At 40.5% G+C, this 20,487-nt stretch overlaps 1 protein-coding gene across 1 annotated transcript in view; it reads right to left on the bottom strand.

The window, feature by feature from the left end:
• LOC139751341 (uncharacterized) overlaps nucleotides 1-20,487 on the bottom strand; it is a 144,929-nt gene that overhangs the window by 10,135 nt on the left and 114,307 nt on the right. The gene's annotated exons all lie outside the window — the stretch shown is intronic.

Genomic DNA, 20,487 nt, shown 5'->3' with positions numbered 1-20,487 from the left:
TTTTTTTTTTTTTTTTGCTTTGTCGCTGTCTCCCGCGTTTGTGAGGTAGCGCAAGGAAACAGACGAAAGAAATGGCCCAACCCACCCCCATACACATGTATATACATACGTCCATACACGCAAATATACATACCTACACAGCTTTCCATGGTTTACCCCAGACGCTTCACATGCCCTGATTCAATCCACTGACAGCACGTCAACCCCGGTATACCACATCGCTCCAATTCACTCTATTCCTTGCCCTCCTTTCACCCTCCTGCATGTTCAGGCCCCGATCACACAAAATCTTTTTCACTCCATCTTTCCACCTCCAATTTGGTCTCCCTCTTCTCCTCGTTCCCTCCACCTCCGACACATATATCCTCTTGGTCAATCTTTCCTCACTCATTCTCTCCATGTGCCCAAACCATTTCAAAACACCCTCTTCTGCTCTCTCAACCACGCTCTTTTTATTTCCACACATCTCTCTCACCCTTACGTTACTTACTTGATCAAACCACCTCACACCACACATTGTCCTCAAACATCTCATTTCCAGCACATCCATCCTCCTGCACACAACTCTATCCATAGTCCACGCCTCGCAACCATACAACATTGTTGGAACCACTATTCCTTCAAACATACCCATTTTTGCTTTCCGAGATAATGTTCTCGACTTCCACACATTCTTCAAGGCTCCCAGAATTTTCGCCCCCTCCCCCACCCTATGATCCACTTCCGCTTCCATGGTTCCATCCGCTGCCAGATCCACTCCCAGATATCTAAAACACTTCACTTCCTCCAGTTTTTAAACTCCTGTATGTGCTAATAATCTTTACCTTCACAGTTTTACTCCATGGTCGGTTCTAACCAAAGATACCAGGATCAAAATGAGAAAAGATAACCGTAACCATCATGAAACACCTACGTTGATCTTGTATGAAAAATATTGCCAAAGGCAAAGACCTGCAAGCATCACAGAGAGCACTTGCTCACATGGAACTTTAAGGACCACTTTACCCCTAAATTGGGAGCACCCATCCCCCTCCTTGACGATCACAGTATCTATAAAGCTGACTAATGTTTGCTCATAAAGACCCGGCAACTATACAAAAGCCTACTTAAGCCTAGGCTATTAGTGCTGCAGTGGAGCAGGTGGCACCTCCTGGATACCAAGCCAAATACTTACTACTCACTGGAGTCTGTGCCTTGGATATGTTACTGTCAAGATCCAATATAAAGTTTCTTTAAAAAAGGTGAAGTAAGGGAAGGGAAAATAACAAAGTTCTGCGTCCAGATGTCGAATAATTTTACAAACTTCAAAACCAATATTTCTTACTTACAGTTAAAGCTATAATGCTATAAAGACAGTAAACCTACATAAAGGAGGTGGGACCTAAGGAAAAGTCTAAAGTTATACACTTACTTTTAGTTAAAATTTGACTTAATTCTTCTCTTTCTCTTCTTAAGAAGACATAGTCAGAGCCACAAAATGGAGGTTGAACAGACCCAAGTCTCATTTAATAGAATTTTTCTAATGTTGCTTTACAAATCTTATCTGAAGAGAGACTGCGAAACACTTTCACTGCAGATGACCTAAATCAAGTTAAAAAACCATTTTTGATTCAATGCTTCTGGCAAGCATATTAAACATATCAAACCAATTCTGAATTCCCTAGATCCCATAACATGCCAAATAAGGTAATCCCAATTAAATTATCACATGCAGTACTAGGTCGGTAAATTTGATGTCAGGTGGTCAGTGTTTATTAATACCAGCACACACAGGACAACAGTATAGTGCTCCTGGAGCACTGAAAGTTAATTCTAATTATATGGAATTAGTGACACAAGCTGATTAGGGAGAATAGACTAAGCTGTTCTGCGATAATGACTGGTTAGATTGAGAGGGTAAGAGAAAAGAGACAGGAGTGATAATGAAACAGAATACTAGATACCTAGACCAGACATCCATATCTAGATGCACAGTCTACAATATGCATCAGCCAGTATAAGCAATTTGTTCATTCAAACTGACAAAAGTGACTATAGCACCTCAGCAGACATGAGAAATTTCTTACCTTACTGAGTATCACAACTTGTTTAGGAATAAGTATGCCAATTCAGTGAGTGTTAAAATATTGAATTATTTTTTCCTATCTTGAGAGAGCTCCACATGAAAGCTAGAGAGTGATTCAAGGAAGTATTAAAGAAAGCATACTCACATGAAGTAAGTTGGGCCTTGGAAAAAACCTATAGAAGGAACCTTGTCCTGTGTGATAATTTGGCCTTCAGTTTAGATCCTCCTCATCTAGAGATGATGCATCTAGAGATAACGTACCCCATAACATAAAGGAGGAAAACCAGATCTAAGCAGAGAAATTATTTAAAGGGCCTTAAGGGCTAAATATGTTAAAAAATTTAACCATGATGAGAAGACATGAAAGCACTCCTAAAAACAGTTTTCTTTTCTCTTAAGAATAAGTGCCCCTATAATGCACCAATCTTTAACCCTTTCACTGTGGCTGGGGCATACACCCTGGTAGATTTTTGCTGTTCGCTGGGAATGAAGTGTGTAACCCTTGGTAAAACATTTTCTGTTATGTTCATCCACAAATGATTCCATATACTGCAATGAAGATTCCTTTACCCTTTTACTGTTGATGACCTGTATCCAGTTCAAACATATTTTTCTTAGTTCCCTGATGCCGACCCATATCTATGGTAAAAAAAATTTGAATTCTCTATATCAGCAAAAAAGGTTCCAAATATATTACCAAATTTTCAGTAATACATTGCTGTCATACACCAAATCTTCGTATTGTAGAATGACTGTGTCTGAAGAATGTGTGGGAGGCAAGAACATTATCTCGAGAGCAAAAAGGGGCATGTTTGAAGAAATAGTGGTTCCAACAATGTTATATGGTTGCGAGGCATCGGCTATAGATATGGCAGTACAGAGGAGGGTGGATGTGTTGGAAATGAAATGTTTGAGGATAATATGTGGTGTGAGGTGGTTTGATCGAGTAAGCAATGAAAGGGTAAGAGAAATGTGTGGTAATAAAAAGTGTGGTTGAGAGAGCAGAAAAGGGTGTATTGAAATGGTTTGGTCACATGGAGAGAATGAGTAAGGAAAGATTGACAAAGATGATAATGTGCCAGAGGTGGAGGGAATGAGAAGTGGGAGACCAAATTAGAGGTGGAAGGATAGAATGAAAAAGATTTTGAGCGATCGGGGCCTGAACATAGAGGAGGGTGAAAGGTATGCAAAGAATAGAGTGAATTGGAACGATGTGGTATACCGGAGTCGACATGTTGTCAATGGATTGAACCAGGGTATGTGAAGTATCTGGGGTAAACCATGGAAAGTTTTATGGGGGCTGGATGCGGAAAGGGAGCTGTGGTTTGGGTGCATTACACATGACAGCTGGAGACTGAGTGTGAACGAATGTGGCCTTTGTTGTCTTTCCTAGCGCTACCTCATGCGTGTACACACGGGAGGGGGCTGCTTTTCATGTGTGGCAGGGTGGCAATGGGAAGGGATGAAGGTAGCAAGTATGAATAAGTACATGTATTCATATATGTTTATGTCTGTGTATGTATATGTATGTATGTATACACTGAAATGTATAGGTATGTATATGTGCATGTGTGGGCATTTATGTATGTACATGTTTATGTTGGTAGGTTCTGCCATTTTTTCATGTTCCCTTGTGCTACCTCGCTAATGCAGGAGACAGCGACAGTAGAAAAAAAAAAAAAAAAAAAAAAAAATATATATATATATATATATATATATATATATATATATATATATATATATATATATATTAAGGACAATGTGTGGTGTGAGGTGGTTTGATCGAGTAAGTAACGTAAGGGTAAGAGAAATGTGTGGAAATAAAAAGAGCGTGGTTGAGAGAGCAGAAGAGGGTGTTTTGAAATGGTTTGGGCACATGGAGAGAATGAGTGAGGAAAGATTGACCAAGAGGATATATGTGTCGGAGGTGGAGGGAACGAGGAGAAGAGGGAGACCAAATTGGAGGTGGAAAGATGGAGTGAAAAAGATTTTGTGTGATCGGGGCCTGAACATGCAGGAGGGTGTAAGGAGGGCAAGGAATAGAGTGAATTGGAGCGATGTGGTATACAGGGGTTGACGTGCTGTCAGTGGAGTGAATCAAGGCATGTGAAGCGTCTGGGGTAAACCATGGAAAGCTGTGTAGGTATGTATATTTGTGTGTGTGGACGTGTGTATGTACATGTGTATGGGGGGGGGGTTGGGCCATTTCTTTCGTCTGTTTCCTTGCGCTACCTCGCAAACGCGGGAGACAGCGACAAAGTATAAAAAAAAAAAAAAAAAAAAAGATATATATATATATATATATATATATATATATATATATATATATATATCTTTCTTTCTTTTCTTTTAAACTATCCGCCATTTCCCACATTAGCGAGGTAGCGTTAAGAACAGAGGACTGGGCCTTTGTGGAATATCCTCACCTGGCCCCTCTCTGTTCCTTCTTTTGGAAATTTAAAAAAAAAGAATAAAACATGAGAGGAGAGGATTTCCAACCTCCCGCTCCCTCCCCTTTTAGTCGCCTTCTACGACACGCAGGGAATACGTGGGAAGTATTCTTCATCCCCTATCCCCAGGGATATATATATATATATATATATATATATATATATATATATATATATATATATATATATATATATATATATATATATATATATATATGGGTATGTTTGAAGGAATAGTGGTTCCAACAATGTTGTATGGTTGCGAGGCTTGGACTATGGATAGAGTTGTGCGCAGGAGGGTGGATGTGCTGGAAATGAGATGTTTGAGGACAATGTGTGGTGTGAGGTGGTTTGATCGAGTAAGTAATGTAAGGGTAAGAGAGATGTGTGGAAATAAAAAGAGCGTGGTTGAGAGAGCAGAAGAGGGTGTTTTGAAATGGTTTGGGCACATGGAGAGAATGAGTGAAGAAAGATTGACCAAAAGGATATATGTGTCGGAGGTGGAGGGAACGAGGAGAAGTGGGAGACCAAATTGGAGGTGGAAAGATGGAGTGAAAAAGATTTTGAGTGATAGGGGCCTGAACATGCAGGAGGGTGAAAGGCGGGCAAGGAATAGAGTGAATTGGATCGATGTGGTATACCAGGGTTGACGTGCTGTCAGTGGATTGAATCAGGGCATATGAAGCGTCTGGGGTAAACCATGGAAAGTTGTGTGGGGCCTGGATGTTGAAAGGGAGCTGTGGTTTCGGGCATTATTGCATGACAGCTAGAGACTGAGTGTGAAAGAATGGGGCCTTTGTTGTCTTTTCCTAGCGCTACCTTGCACACATGAGGGGGGAGGGGGTTGGTATTCCATGTGCGGCGAGGTGGCGATGGGAATGAATAAAGGCAGACAGTGTGAATTGTGTGCATGTGTATAAATGTATGCGTCTGTGTGTGTATACATATGTGTACATTGAGATGTATAGGTATGTATATTTGCGTGTGTGGACGTGTATGTATATACAATGTGTATGGGGGTGGGTTGGGCCATTTCTTTCGTCTGTTTCCTTGCACTACCTCGCAAACGCGGGAGACAGCGACAAAGCAAAATAACACATATATCCCACTCATTTGCATTATTTCCCTGCAAAAATCATTCAAATGCCTCTCTCTTCTCTTTCACTAATAATCTTACTTCTTCATCCCACCACTCACTACCCTTTCTAATCTGCCAACCTCCATGATTCTCATGCCACAAGCATCTTTTGCGCAAGCCATCACTGCTTCCCTAAATACATCCCATTCCTACCCCACTCCCCTTACATCCTTTGTTCTCACCTTTTTCTATTCTGTACTCAGTCTCTCCTGGTACTTCCTAACACATGTCTCCTTCCCAAGCTCACTTACTCTCACTACACTTTTCACCCCAACATTCTCTCTTCTTTTCTGAAAACCTCTGTAAATCTTCACCTTTGCCTCCACAAGATAATGATCAGACATCCCTCCAGTTGCACCTCTCAGCACATCAACATCTAAAAGTCTCTTTCACGCGCCTATCAATTAACATGTAATCCAATAATGCTCTCTGGCCATCTCTCCTACTTACATACGTATACTTATGATAGTTGGGGTGAGAGAGTATCATTAAATTTTAGGAAGAATAAAAAGATGTTTTGGAAGGAGGTAAATAAAGTGCGTAAGACAAGGGAACAAATGGGAACTTCAGTGAAGGGGGCTAACGGGGAGGTGATAACAAGTAGTGGTGATGTGAGTAGGAGATGGAGTGAGTATTTTGAAGGTTTGTTGAATGTGTTTGATGACAAGAGTGGCAGATATAGGGTGTTTTGGTTGAGGTGGTGTGCAAAGTGAGAAGGTTAGGGAGGATGATTCGGTAAACAGAGAAGAGGTAGTAAAAGCTTTGTGGAAGACGAAAGCTGGAAAGGCAGCAGGTTTGGATGGTATTGCAGTGGAATTTATTAAAAAAGGGGGTGACTGAATTGTTGACTGGTTGGTAAGGTTATTTAATGTATGTATGACTCATGGTGAGGTGCCTGAGGATTGGCAGAATGCTTTCATAGCGCCATTGTACAAAGGCAAAGGGGATAAGAGTGAGCGCTCAAATTACAGAGGTATAAGTTTGTTGAGTATTCCTGGGAAATTATATGGGAGGGTATTGATTGAGAGGATGAAGGCATGCACAGAGCATCAGATTGGGGAAGATCAGTGTGGTTTCAGAAGTGGTAGAGGATGTGTGGATCAGGTGTTTGCTTTGAAGAATGTATGTGAGAAATACTTAGAAAAGCAAATGGATTTGTATGTAGCATATATGGATCTGGAGTTGATAGACATGCTCTTTGGAAGGTATTAAGAATATATGGTGTGAGAGGCAAGTTGTTAGAAGCAGTGAAAAGTTTTTATCGAGGATGTAAGGCATGTGTACGTGTAGGAAGAGAGGGGTGTGTGATGTCTCCATGGTTGTTTAATTTGTTTATGGATGGGGTTGTTAGGAAGGTAAATGCAAGAGTTTTGGAAAGAGGGGCAAGTATGCAGTCTGTTGTGGATGAGAGCTTCGAAGTGAGTCTGTTGTTGTTCGCTGATGATACAGTGCTGGTGGCTGATTCATGTGAGAAACTGCAGAAGCTGGTGACTGAGTTTGGTAAAGTGTGTGAAAGAAGAAAGCTGAGAGTAAATGTGAATAAGAGTAAGGTTTATTTAAGTACAGTAGGGTTGAGGGACAAGTCAATTGGGAGGTAGGTTTGAATGGAGAAAAACTGGAGGAAGTGAAGTGTTTTAGATACCGGGGAGTGGATTTGGCAGCGGATGGAACCATGGAAGCGGAAGTGAATCATAGGGTGGGGGAGGGGGCGAAAGCTCTGGGAGAGTTGAAAAATGTGTGGAAGGTGAGAACATTATCTCGGAAAGCAAAAGTGGGTATGTTTGAAGAAATAGTGGTTCCAACAATGTTATATGGTTGCGAGGCATGGGCTATAAATAGGGTTGTGTGGAGGAGGGTGGATGTATTGGAAATGAGATGTTTGAGGACAATATGTGGTGTGAGGTGATTTGATCAAGTAAGTAATGAAAGGCTAAGAGAGATGTGTGGTAATAAAAAGAAAGTGGTTGAGAGAGCAGAAGAGGGTGTTTTGAAATGGTTTGGTCACATGGAGAGAATGAGTGAGGAAAAATTGACAAAGAGGATATACGTGTCAGAGGTGGAGGGAACGAGGAGAAGTGGGAGACCAAATTGGAGGTGGGAAGATGGAGAGAAAAAGATTTTGAGTGATCAGGGCCTGAACATGCAGGAGGGTGAAAGGCTTGCAAGGAATAGTGAACTGGAACGATGTGGTATACCAGGGTCGACGTGCTGTCAATGATTGAACCGGGGCATGTGAAGCGTCTGGGGTAAACCATGGAAAGTTCTGTGGGGCCTGGATGTGGAAAGGGAGCTGTGGTTTTGGTGCATTATACATAACAGCTAGAGACAGTGAGAACAAATGTGGCCTTTGTTGTCTTTTCCTGGCGCTACCTCGTGCACATGTGGGGGGAGGAGGTTGTCATTTCATGTATGGCAGGGTGGCGACAGGAATGAATAAGGGCAGGCAGTATGAATTATGTGCACGTGTATATATGTATGTCTGTGTGTGTATATATATATGTATACGTTGAGATGTATAGGTATGTACATGTGCGTTTGTGGATGTGTATGTATATACAGGCGTATGTGGGTGGGTTGGGTCATTCTTTCATCTGTTTCCTTGCGCTACCTCGCTAATGCAGGAGACAGCGACAAAGTATGATAAATAAATAAAAATATATGTGCTTGTGTGTGTGTGTGTGTGTGTGTGTGTGTGTGTGTGTGTGTGTGTGTGTGAGTGGATGTGTCTTTTTCATTTGATTCCTGGCACTACCTCGCTAATGCAAGAACAGTGATCAAGGATGAAAAAACTAGCCACATAACAAGCTTTGAATCTTGTCAAATTGAAAGATTAGCCAAGAGAAATACCAAAAAGCTGAATCTTAAGTAAGAATCAAAGAGGAAAATAAAACACCCTCATTACAAAAAATAAGGCATGCATAAATTTGGAAAGCCACGTATAACTTTCTCCCCTATCCCTGGGGATAGGGGAGAAAGAATACCTCCCACGTATTCCCTGCATGTCGTAGAAGGCGACTAAAAGGGGAGGGAGCAGGGGGCTGGAAATCCTCCCCTCTCATCTTTTTTTTTAATTTTTCCAAAAGAAGGAACAGAGAGGGGAGCCAGGTGAGGATATTCCCTCAAAGGCCCAGTCCTCTGTTCTAAACGCTACCTCGCTAATGCGGGAAATGGCGAATAATTTGAAAGAAAAAAAGATATAACTTATGCATAATTGCTATAGCAAAGCCAATTAAATGCCACCTAGTACAAATGCCCATATGAAAAGAAAAGATGAAAGCTATTGTTTTGTTCAAACTAAAGTAAGTCAATAGTTATCACATAAAAGCTCCAGTTTCAAACTATCAGTGACAGTACATTTTCAAGAGTATTTGAGGAAAGAAATTAAGTATCTTTTGGTAGATCTTGTGGAAACTGCTTTTAAGGACACTAACTCTGAGCATGGAAAATTGACCAAGATGAGGCAGAAGGTCCTCCTGTCACAAGTGGAGGAAGTATTGCCAGCAACTGCCTGATCTTGACAATACTGACACTACATCTGACTGGGGTAGCAGGTAATTTTACAAACTCTTATAATCTTATGAAAAAAAACAATTAATCACACTGATTATAACAAGAAAACATTTATAAGATAAAGCATAATAATACTCAGAAATTAATTTTTTAGTTTAAGTGAAATTAATGATAAAGCACTTGCAGACGCAACTCAATTGATATTCAGGTCTTATTCCAACACTTTTCAGCACACTGTGCTGAAACATCTGTTAAATTTCTACACATTATCAAGTGATAAAAGTGGATGAAACATACTCTTGAAATGATTTCTTTTAATGTCTTATGTATTTTTTGAAAGTTTAAGGTTTTCAGCACACTGTGCTGAAACATCTGTTAAATATCTACACATTATCAAGTGATAAAAGTGGATGAAACATATTCTTGACATGATTTCTTTTAATGTTTTATGTATTTTTTGAAAGTTTAAGGTTAAATGCATTTTTCTTACAAGCTGAAAAACCAGTAATCACAAGGTTCAAAAGGGAACCTGATTGAGGGGTAAAAGCTGTTTAACCAATATACAGTATATTCATAACTTGCTGATTAGAGAATCATTGGGTTTTGTATCAGAACCAAGCTGTGTGAGAAACAAACGAGTTGCACCCATCATCATGATGAAGGTCTTAAGGGGAATAGAGAAGCAGAAGTGGAATCTGGAGAAAATAAATGGCAAACCTCTTAAAATTAGTGATTTTCTGGCAACTGCACAACATAACCCCGTACATCTGGACTTGTTGAATGGCTTCCTTCTGAGTTACACACCTGGATTTAACGATAGGCTTCCCCATAAAACAATCATTATGTAAAATGGACTTGCTGATCGGCTTCAACCAGAAAATGACACACCTAGATTTGTCAACAGGCCTCCCCTGAAGCTGCTTTTACACCAGGTGAACCAAACAGGAAGAACATTGAAGTATTATTATTTTTTTTATTTTGCTTTGTTGCTGTCTCCTACGTTAGCGAGGTAGCGCAAGGAAACAGACGAAAGAATGGCCCAACCCACCAACATACACGTCCACACACGCAAATATACATACCTATACATCTCAATGTACACAGACATATACACATATACACATGTACATAATTCATACTGTCTGCCTTTATTTATTCCCATTGCCACCTCGCCACACATAGAATAACATCCCCCTCCCCCCTCATGTGTGCGAGGTAGCGCTAGGAAAAGACAACAAAGGCCCCATTTGTTCACACTCAGTCTCTAGCTGTCCTGTAATAATGCACCGAAACCACAGCTCCCTTTCCACATACAGGCCCCACAGAACTTTCCATGGTTTACCCCAGATGCTTCACATACCCTGATTCAATCCATTGACAGCACGTCGACCCCGGTATACCACATCGTTCCAATTCACTCTATGCCTAGCACGCCTTTCACCCTCCTGCATGTTCAGGCCCCGACAACTCAAAATCTTTTTCACTCCATCTTTCCACCTCCAATTTGGTCTCCAACTTCTCCTCGTTCCCTCCACCTCAGACACATATATCCTCTTGGTCAATCTTTCCTCACTCATTCTCTCCATGTGACCAAACCATTTCAAAACACCCTCTTCGGCTCTCTCAACCACACTCATTTTATTTCCACACATCTCTCTTACCCTTACATTACTTACTCGATCAAACCACCTCACACCACATATTGTCCTCAAACATCTCATTTCCAGCACATCCACCCTCCTGCGCACAACTCTATCCATAGCCCACGCCTCACAGCCATACAACATTGCTGGAACCACTATTCCTTCAAACATACTCATTTTTGCTTTCTGAGATAATGTTCTCGACTTCCAAACATTCTTCAAGGCTCCCAGAATTTTCGCCCCCTCCCCCACCCTATGATTCACTTCCGCTTCCATGGTTCCATCCGCTGCCAGATCCACTCCCAGATATCTAAAACACTTTACTTCCTCCAGTTTGTCTCCATTCAAACTTACCTCCTAATTGACTTGACCCTCAACCCTACTGTACCTAATAACCTTGATTTTATTCACATTTACTCTTAACTTTCTTTTATCACACATTTTACCAAACTCAGTCACCAGCTTCTGCAGTTTCTCACATGAATCAGCCACCAGCGCTGTATCATCAGCGAACAACAACTGACTCACTTCCCAAGCTCTCTCATCCACAACAGACTGCATACTTGCCTCTCTTTCCAAAACTCTTGCATTCACCTCCCTAACAACCCCATCCATAAATAAATTAAACAACCATGGAGACATCACACACCCCTGCCGCAAACCTACATTCACTGAGAACCAATCACTTTCCTCTCTTCCTTACATCCTCGATAAAAACTTTTCACTGCTTCTAACAACTTGCCTCCCACTCTATATATTCTCAATACCTTCCACAGAGCATCTCTATCAACTCTATCATATGCCTTCTCCAGATCCATAAATGCTACATACAAATCCATTTGCTTTTCTAAGTATTTCTCACAAACATTCTTCAAAGCAAACACCTGATCCACACATCCTCTACCACTTCTGAAACCACACTGCTCTTCCCCAATCTGATGCTCTGTACATGCCTTCACCCTCTCAATCAATACCCTCCCATATAATTTACCAGGAATACTCAACAAACTTATACCTCTGTAATTTGAGCACTCACTCTTATCCCCTTTGCCTTTGTACAATGGCACTATGTAAGCATTTCGCCAATCCTCAGGCACCTCGCCATGAGTCATACATACATTAAATAACCTTACCAACCAGTCAATAATACAGTCACCCCCTTTTTTAATAAATTCCACTGCAATACCACCCAAACCTGTTGCCTTGCCGGCTTTCATCTTCCGCAAAGCTTTCACTACCTCTTCTCTGTTTACCAAATCATTTTCCCTAACCCTCTCACTTTGCACACCACCTCGACCAAAACACCCTATATCTGCCACTCTATCATCAAACACATTCAACAAACCTTCAAAATACTCACTCCATCTCCTTCTCACATCACCACTACTTGTTATCACCTCCCCATTAGCCCCCTTCACTGAAGTTCCCATTTGCTCCCTTGTCTTACGCACTTTATTTACCTCCTTCCAGAACATCTTTTTATTCACCCAAAAATTTAATGATACTCTCTCACCCCTTCTCTCATTTGCCCTTTTTTTCACCTCTTGCACCTTTCTCTTGACCTCCTGCCTCTTTCTTTTATACATCTCCCACTCATTTGCATTTCTTCCCTGAAAAAATCGTTCAAATGCCTCTCTCTTCTCTTTCACTAATGATCTTACTTCTTCATCCCACCACTCACTACCCTTTCTAATCAACCCACCTTCCACGCTTCTCATACCACAAGCATCTTTTGCGCAAGCCATCACTGCTTCCCTAAATACATCCCATTCCTCCCCCACTCCCCTTACCTCCTTTGTTCTTGCCTTTTTCCATTCTGTACTCAGTCTCTCCTGGTACTTCCTCACACAAGTCTCCTTCCCAAGCTCACTTACTCTCACCACTCTCTTCACCCCAACATTCTTTCTTCTTTTCTGAAAACCCCTACAAATCTTCACCTTCACCTCCACAAGATAATGATCAGACATCCCTCCAGTTGCACCTCTCAGCACATTAACATCCAAAAGTCTCTCTTTCGCATGCTTATCAATTAACACATAATCCAATAATGCTCTCTGGCCATCTCTCCGACTTACATACGTATACTTATGTATATCTCGCTTTTTAAACCAGGTATTCCCAATCACCAGTCCTTTTTCAGCACATAAATCTACAAGCTCTTCACCATTTCCATTTACAACACTGAACACCAGATGTATACCAATTATTCCCTCAACTGCCACATTACTTACCTTTGCATTCAAATCACCCATCACCATAACCCGGTCTTGTGCATCAAAACCACTAACACACCCATTCAGCTGCTCCCAAAGCACTTGCCTCTCATGATCTTTCTTCTCATGCCCAGGTGCATATGCACCAATAATCACCCATCTCTCTCCATCAGCTTTCAGTTTTACCCATACCAATCTAGAGTTTACTTTCTTACACTCTATCACATACTCCCACAACTACTGCTTCAGGAGTAGTGCTACTCCTTCCCCAGCTCTTTTCCTCTCACTAACCCCTGACTTTACTCCCAAGACATTCCCAAACCACTTTTCCCCTTTACCCTTGAGCTTCGTTTCACTCAGAGCCAAAACATCTAGGTTCCTTTCCTCAAACATACTACCTATCTCTCCTTTTTTCCCATCTTGGTTACATCCACACACTTTTAAACACCCCAATCTGAGCCTTCGAGGAGGGTGAGCACTCCCCGTGTGACTCCCTCTTCTGTTTCCCCTTTTAGAAAGTTAAAATACAAGGAGGGGAGGGCTTCTGGCCCCCTGCTCCCATCCCCTTTAGTCCCCTTCTACGACACGTGAGGAATGCGTGGGAAGTAATTTTTCTCCCCTATCCCCAAGGATAAACATTGAAGTAGAACATTTAAATTCATGGCAGATAATGGATGTGGCTTAACTTACCGTCTGTAGAAATACTGGAGGTGCATCAGTACACAAGATGTCTGAACATCTATGTAATAATGGATATGTCACATTAGTCATGGATTTGGCATGGCTGTACTGTAATTATGTTTATTTGTTATATACTAATATTAAAAAGATAAAGTGTATGTGGTTGAGTTATTCAACACTGGCTGTACTTTGAATGTAAACAGCCAGTAATGCATTTGCACATGCTGGCTTTAATGAATGGACACATGCCAATGAGAGAATTTCAGCTCACAAACAGTCTCTAAGTAATATTCATGCTGTGATAAGCCACAGCCAAGTACTGTCAAAAATAGAAAACTGCACTGACCATGCTATTAAGAATGAAACTGATGAGCTGAAAAATTACTGATAAAATGTTGAGAATCATTTGGTTAGAAATAAATGAAGAAAAGGCCTCATTCGCTCACAACCACCCTCAAGTTGTTGTGTAATGACCCAACACCACTTTCTTCCTAACCATAACCAAGCCCCAAAGACCTTTCCATGGTTTTCATGGTTCAACCCATTAACAGCACATCAACTCCTGTGTACATTACTCCAATTCAATCCCTTTTAATGCAATAGCACTAGACCAACTCAAACCATTAAATAACTAACCATCAACCCCCGTGTTCAATAAAAAGCTTATCCCCTGCCTCACATATCAGTTATCTCTTCCCATAGATTTCCCCACCCCTAACAATATATACCACACTGAAATAACCTGACAAGTAATAAATAACTGACCTTCCAACTCAGTACTGAAATAACTGAATTGCACTAAATGAATACACAAGCAACCTCAGGGAATATCCCATCCCCTACCCTTGGAGCAACCCAATAGGTAGTAGGCTGTTGACAACAGCTGCCTAAGGTGGTTCTACTGTCCTGACTGAGGAGCATTAAAGAGGTGCCCGGAAACATCTTACGCTCGCCATATCAAGATTGTTAGTCTTAATTTGTCTCATCAAAAATGGGACCACCAGGATAGTCCTACCATCTTCTTACAAGCATCATACACCTACTCAAACCTTGCTTTTGTTTCACATAAGTACTCTTCCCAATTCCAGTCCACTCAAATATCTTTAAGTATTGTCATGACAGAGTATGACAAATCTAAGACACAGTTGTCTAATGATGTCCTCACTAGTCCCTTTTTCATATCCAATGATAATCTCCACTCAGTATTCCAGGTCAAATGTGGTGTTTGTGCTTATTCCAACATCAACAAACCTGTTGTATGCCAGAAGGACCTTGAGTCCCTAAACTTTGATGTTATGTGGCTCAAGGTCTGTCTCCCAACTACCACACTTTTCTTCTATTTTGCCTAGTGCTCTCCTAATTCTACAAATTTTATATCTTTCTTTGACTATCAAAACTCCTGCAATGGGACTGTGGCATCCTCTCATCCATAAGCCATGATCCTTTACCATGGGGATTTCAATGTTCACCATAGGGAATGGTTGAATTCCTCCTATATGGATGGTGGAGGGATTGAAGCTGTCACATCCTTCATTCTCATTGATTTATAGCAAACCACCTCCCATCCTACCCATTTTCCTGACCACTGTGACTACTCTCCAATACTCTGGATTTGTTTTTCACCTCTAGTATATTCTGCTGTATGTGAACAATCTCACCCAGTTGGTTCATCTGATCAAATCCTTATAATTGTATCTATTCTAACTGCAGCTCCCCTTCCAGCAGCACCTTCTAAGCATAAATATTGGCACCCCATCAAAACTGACTGGAATAACTTATGTAACTTCTTTTCTGACTTTCCTTGGGTAAATTACTGTCTTATGTGGTGATGCTTCTGTCCCATCAAATGTATAGCAGAGTAATTCTTGTGGGAATGGAAGCATTTATCCCCTCTCCCTCCATGACAATCTCTTCTTCCAATCCATGGTTCAACCATTCTTGTTCTTAAGCCATTCAGTCATATCAGGCATGAAAAAACTCTACTTCCTCTGGCTCCCATTCAGCTTTTATCACTACTCATAATCACTACAAACACATTATCTGTGAGGCAAAGTGTTCCCTTGATCCACTGATGGGTCTTTTTGGTCTTTAGCAAAGAGCTAATCTAACAACTTCTGTCACTCTACCTTTCCTTCACTTTTCTGTTCTGACGGTACCATAGCTGTCTCTGCCATAGACAAAGGAACTCTCTTTGGTTCCCGCTTCTCCTCTAACTCCACTGTGGATGACTCTAATATTCCTTTACCCCATGATGCTCCTTTTACTAATTCTATGCCCCTCCCCATAATATCTTTTCAGATTGTCCAAAAGCACTTCTCCCTCTAAACACAAGCAAAGCTTAAGGTCTTGATGGCATCCATTCTATTTACTGAAAGAGTGTGCCTCTGAACTTGCACCTGTGCTTGCTCATCTGTTCCATTTCTGTCTAATAATCAAAACTTTTCCTTTTCCTTGGAAGCATGCATTGATACATCCCAGCCTTAAAAAGAGTGACCATTCAGACCCCTCTAACTACTGTCCTATTGCTTTCACATCTATCATTTCCAAAGTCCTTGAATCCCTTCTCAATTACCATAGCCCTAGACACCTCATGAATCAGTTTTCTCTCTGATCACCATGTGGCTTCCATAAGGCAATATCCACTGGTGATATTCTTTCCTATCTTACTAGTATTTGCTCATCATCCCTAAAAGATTTTGGGGAGTCGTGTGTAGTTGCCCTTGACACATGTAAAGCTTTTGACAGGGTGTGGCATCAGGGTCTCATCTCTAAGCTCCCCTCTTTTGTCTACCCTCCCTCACTTGGCTCCTTATCTAGCTTCCTTTCAAGATTTCCTCTCCTCCACAAGTAATCAAATGCATTCATACATGGATGACTCAACACTACACTCATCTACATCCTTCAATTCTGCTTCTCTCACTTGGATGGGATATTTCATTGGGGTAGATGAAATCTAGTTAAGTCTAATGCCTCCAAGACCCAGTTTCTACCCATCTATCAAAAACTCCTCACAACTCTTGCCTCTCCTTTGACAGTTCTGTAATTCCAATTCTTGACTAAATGAATATACTTAGTATTGCTGTAACATCCACTCTTTCTTGGAAACCCCACATTATCGGAAGAGCTAAGTCTGTGTCTAGAAAATTGGGTGTCCTGTTTAGATGCCATAACTTTATTTCTTCTGAAGTTACTCTGTTTATACAAATGGAGTACTGCATCCTTACTTGACAGGATCGAGTCGAGAGCAGTCCAACTTATAAACTGTGCCACAATGTTGATTCACTTTCCCTTTTCTATGATAGCTGCTTGTGTGCCCCCACCACTAGGTAGACCACAAAATACTCGACAAGATGTTGCGTCACATGATTACTGTATGGCAATCGGCAATTCAAGGGTAGGCCATTTGGCAACTGCCTCTTTCCCTACATGTTGAAGTTTTGAAACTCTGCCTTCTCATGTCTTTCCCAATAATTATGATATGGCACATTTTAAAAGACAAGTTTTTCACTTCCTTCAAAATTCAAGAATATTTTTTCCTCATCTTTTCTTTTCCCCTTTCATTATTCTCTATATTTCAATAAAGGTTTGGCCTTGATGTAGACTTTTGTACATAACTGGGGCCTTTGGAAAAAAAAAAAACTCCCAACTGAGTCTTAAATTCCAACCCACCATACATACACCCACCAGAAAACACACTCCCCAGACAAACACAAGTGACATTCTCCTTCTTACACTTTGGACATCACTCAACACTACAAATGCCATTTCAACATGTCACAGGACCTTTCACACCTACAATGCAATTACCATAAAGAAAACACCAAGCATTTATAATTTAATTGCCCTTCACTCTCTAGACATTAATATACACACATCACAACACTTTATGACTCGAGGTCCTGACTGGTGGATGTAAATAGCTTCCCGATTGTTGTTGTTAGGTGGGCAGGGGGGCTCATAAGGATACAAGGGACTCTTAGGGCAGCAAATAACTACGAATATATATAACAGTCTTGGCTCCCTTTTTTTGAGACCACATGCTGCCTGTATGTTCTTGAAAAATATTCACTGGGGCTTGGTTGTGGATGAATTCCGAGAACAACCTTCTCCCATGAAGATAATTTGTTTCAATGAAACAGCCCCTCAGACATCTCACAACTTACATAAGTATTCTTCTAGGAATTTCTGAAGTACCTATGTATTCTATGCTGTTCCTAAAGATTCACATACTGTTCTCCCTTAGAGTTCCTCAAACCTTGAAGCCATAGATTCTGTCTTTAAGTAATTCATTCCCTTTATCCCTTCACAGATATGTTTGAATTGCTATATCTGTCTAGACCCTCCCCAGAGGGAGTATTGTTGTAATCACTCCCCAGAGTGGTTACACAAGGGGAGGAGGTTCCCCTATTTAGACTGAGCATAAAAATATATTTCAGAAGAAAATGCTAGTCATTTCAACTGGTTAGTCTTCCGACACACTGCCCCTTATGAACCCTTTCTTAAAGTATGACAGTGGGCATTGAGCCTAGTATGAAACATGCCTACAGGCATTCCTGAGACTTTCCAGTGGGAGGAGGTATTTGGCTTTCATTAATGTAGTTCATGTATAGGTGGCCACCTTTTAACAGCTTCATCATCCCTTGTCTAGTCTTTAAGATACCTGATGGCATATTCTAGTATCAAATCAATTTAGAGCTCAATCCTGGCTTCAACAAGACGTTTCATTTTTTAAAGCCCTACATTTTGGAGGTTTCCAGCATCAGATGTGCCACACAGGAGCTTAGAGTCCTGAAACCCTTGGTCCCCGCAAGGTCCTTATATGGTCAAGAATTTCTTAGAACTGGAATTTCTGATGTTAAAGAACATATTAAAGAACTACCTTGGGGAACTCCAACAACTTCATCCAGTGGCTTGGATGGATGCTTTAAATCAGGGTAGGTTTCCCATTTTTTTTTATCAGGTAGTGGGGGCCTTGAAATGAATACAGAAGTTCTGTCTCTCCTACACTTGGATGTGGGAACCATGTTCTTTCATCTCCCAGAGCATCCTGAGTTGGGCATGATTCTTATTTTCAAACAAATTCTGGCTGTCAGATACTGATACACAAATGCTTGCAATCCTTGCCTCCTATGTTTGTGGTAAGACTCTCTCCCTGACTATGTTCAATCATCCCTTTTTCTTTCCCTACAAGCTTATCTACAAAGTTTTCATTTCTGGGGAGATGTAACTATCCAAACAGGTACGTGCCAACAGAGATTCTGACAAGGAGAGATCTTTAATTTGGTTTCCTCTTCTCTTGAATGGCACCTTAGTGGATATCTGTGCCACCAGAACCAAAGGGTTAGCTCTGCCTTATATTTCTTCTCCAGTTTTATAAGTAAGGGCAGTTAGGAAGATGGAAGTTAAGAGGAAACAGAATTATCTTTACCTGTGATCATTCATTGGGAACTGATTCCTTTTACTAACTGCTTTTCTGAGGTTTAGTAACATACTAGTCCTCAACAGTCCTGGATTTTGGTTTTATAACATACATAGTTTTCTTTCAAAACTTCTATAGCCAAAGGTTTCATGTAAGCTTACATACATCCTTTTACTTTTCCTTACTAGCACTTTTGCCTTTTTAAATCTCAGATTGTGGCTTTTTCTTATCAATAAATTATCAGAAATTATTTTTATTTCTATAGTCCTTCCCATGAGGAACTGGATCCCTTTCTTTCCCACAGCCTAAAGGTTGCCTATTTATGGCAGTGGCATTCAAGAAGCAGCCCAGGGGCCACATGAGGTCTACACTTAATCTTCCGTGACCCAAAAGAAAGAGGAGAAAATTATAAAGTGATAAACTATAGAGATTGTAAATATAGGGAAAATACTCTAATTATCAAACTATAGCAATAAAAGTGTAGTTTTTACTATAATTTTCTTGTGTAAGGAGCTACCTTTAAACTTTACATGTATATATTTCTAAAAAGCTTTTGCAGCCCAATCAAAATATTCTTTTGCCTCAACAGGTCCTCTGTATTTTTCTATTGAACATTACTGCTTTACAGTCTCTTAGTAGATTTAGTTTAACCCAGTTAAGTCCAAAATCTTAATAACAGAAAAAAATATTTTTGTGCACCTTTTCATAACTAAAAAGGAAAAAAAAAATTTTTTGCACATCAGGGTATGCTGAAAAACACAACCACACATGAAAGATATAAAACAAAGAAATGGATGCAATCAAATGAAAGATGATAATAGCCGCAACCCAAAAGCTACGAAATGACCCCATACTCCTATTCAGGCACTTGAAGCTCACAGTTATGGTAGAAATGGTTTTCAACTGTCCTCAATGAACTCAATGACTATCACTTGAAAGTATTTTCACATGTTCTACTGAACCAGTTATGTAAATTCCTCTTGCAATCAGGGCTGATATATATGGATATATTTTGTCTTTGTAGTCATCAGGTATTTGGAGATGGTTAGATCATGCAATTACAGAATAAAAAGAGCTTATGAGTGCTAGAAGGGATGGAGAATATTGCAGAGCATCTAAAACAGTAAAAATTCTGTCAACGTTTTTAATGATAATAGGATCAAGAAAACTATGACAAAAATACCCCCATTTGTCTCCTTAGGACCCTATAGAAAGTAAAATGCAATTTAGCATTTTGGGCCTTAACCACAGACAATTTAGCAATATATCAGCAATAATTTTCCTTGTACACTGGAGGCAAAAGTTCAAAATATAAAAAACAAATCTTAAGTCAGTTCTTAGGGCTTCAACTACTGACAATGTAGTAAT

This window comes from Panulirus ornatus, chromosome 11 (genome assembly GCF_036320965.1).
Source record: "Panulirus ornatus isolate Po-2019 chromosome 11, ASM3632096v1, whole genome shotgun sequence".
In the NCBI taxonomy this organism is placed as follows: domain Eukaryota; kingdom Metazoa; phylum Arthropoda; class Malacostraca; order Decapoda; family Palinuridae; genus Panulirus; species Panulirus ornatus.
Note: the sequence above shows the minus strand (reverse complement) of the source record. Positions and strands in the feature narration are given on the sequence as shown.